Here is a 2504-nt window from a genome sequence, read left to right on the forward strand (position 1 = left end):
CCCTCGTCGAGGGCTTTGAGTGAAACCGACAGTTTTCCCTAAAGGTCAAGCCATTTACCTAAAAGCATGCAAAAAATTAGCCAGATGTAAAGACGGTAAGTGCCCTAAAATCCGTTTTGAAATGACCCTCTGTTTTCCCCATAAAATACAAAGATTATATAGGGAAATACGACTGGTCAGTTTTGACCCATTTCCCGATTTTTCCCAGACATGGCAAGTTTTTTGTGACACCCCCAGGCATTCTCCTACCACCTCACAAAATTTCAAGGGGGGTCGTCGGAGGAAATTTTTTTTCGTAATATAGCTCATATAATGAGAATTTCACTCGCGGTCACTTTTTAGCCCTCGTAGAGGGCTTTGAGTCAAACCGACAGTTTTCCCTAAAGGTCAAGCCATTGACCTAAACGTATGCAAAAAGTTAGCCAGATATACCGAGTTTAAGTACCCTAAAGTCTGCGTTGAAATGACCCTATGTTTTCCCCATAAAATACAAAGATTATATAGGGAAATACAACTGGTCAGTTTTGACCCCTTTACGAAGTTTTCCCAGATATGCCGAGTTTTTTGTGACACCCCCAGGCATTCTCCTACCACCTCACAAAATTTCAAGGGGGGTCGTCGTCGGATTTTTTTTTCGTAATATAGCCCATATAAGGCGCCGGTCAGTCGAGGTCAGTTTTGACCCCCTCTCCGTCGACTTTTCGGCCAACCGTCACCGGCCCTCGTGTTCTATCTCCCCAAGGCACCATCGTGCCAAATTTGACGCGCTTATAGTAGAGTGATCGCTTGTATTATTGTGATGTATAGCAGTTATTTTCTACTTTTTAGTTCAATCAGAAAACGTGGGTTTTTAAAAACTTTTTTAATGATTATTATTTGTACTAATGCAAAAGGGCAGGGAGACAAACAAAAATCTTATATAGCGGCATATTGATGAGAGAGATAAATTAGATCAACAATCACATTGTGATTAAGGTTAAAACTAGCAGAAAAACATTGACAAATTTTCGACTTAGCTTGTTGTGAAAACAGTCCACGGTTGTTAACAAAAAAAGAACTCAATTGTAATCATGGATGGGTGGATGGACGGAATTTCGGTGAGGACAGAGAGTTGAGAGGGAGGGCGTGCAGGATTGTGGCGGTGGGGTTGAGAGTTTTTAGCGATGCGTATAAATTTTCGGGTGCCGGGTGCCTATCTCACAAAATAGTCAATGTTCAAGTTTATGTATAGGCTACTTCTCTCAACGGATTGCCCAACAATTCAACAATGCCTATAGTGATATTAATACCGATGGGCCCTGTGCAACCCCTCCCAAGTAAGAATGGTCTGGGGGCCTTTTTTTAGAACATTTGATCACTTCTACAATAGAAAATAAACTGGATTTCCGTTTTCTTTTAAAATTATTTTTAAAATACAAATATTAAAATTCCAATGTAAAAGTTTTTAAAAATTTAAAGAGGAAAAAGGACCTCTATTTGCCTTGGGCCCCTATGCCTTGCTTACGCTAGCTTTACGGTAGCTACGCCACTGCTGTGGGCCCCTAAAGGGCGTGGGCACTGTAGTTCCGCCCCTGATATATATATATATATATATATATATATATATATATATATATATATATATATATATATATATATATATATATATATATATCAGGGGCGTAGTGAGGGGGGGCGGGGGGTGCGGACCGCAGCGGGTGACACCATTTAGGGGGGTGACACCAAGGCAAAAAATAGCAAAATACAAAATATATAGAGAAAAACTTGAGGGGGGGTGCAAATCGAAAGTTTGAGGGGGGGGGGTGCAAATCGAAATCTTGAGGGGTGGGTTGCAAATTGAAAAGTTTACCGGGTGCCGGGAAGGATCGCTACGCTTCTGACAGAGGAATCAAGTTGTAAAAAGATGAATCCCCTCTCTCCCTTACTGTTATGCCACGCTTTGACCTTGATGTTAGTTCAGCAAGCTAAGCACTATTCATTTTTCTAACCAGGTGGGTGTGCGTGGATTCTCAAGTTTCTATTGGTCAAAAGTAATACAAGGTTATAGTAAAGTAAGACCTTTGACCTCTCATAACTTTGAGAACAGGGATACCATATAAGCAATTTAACGGTCAATAGGCTTTTAAATTCCACCAAAAGAAAGCAACTGGTTAATCAATAGTTGTAAGCACAGTTTTGTTTCATAATCGATGTCACATTTGATTTATTTACTGTAGGCTATATGTCCACCATATATTTTTTAGGTACAAAAATAACTTAGGCCCTAAATAATTGCACAGTTCAGTACTTTTTACCTCAGCAGGTGCTATGAAATTGGGTTGTATCATTTATATGTATCATGATATATTATATCGTATATCGTCTAATCGTAAGCACTAGATTATAGAATCTCTACCAAAGCAACTGAGTTTGCATGACTCACCCTGTGGGCTTCACCGTAATTTTGCTATAATGGTTTGTAATATTCAACATTTATATTTGAGTATTTAAATTTGGCATCTTTT

This window comes from Physella acuta, unplaced genomic scaffold, assembly GCF_028476545.2.
Source record: "Physella acuta isolate Inbredline_101_S28 unplaced genomic scaffold, ASM2847654v3 ptg000473l, whole genome shotgun sequence".
Lineage (NCBI taxonomy): Eukaryota > Metazoa > Mollusca > Gastropoda > Physidae > Physella > Physella acuta.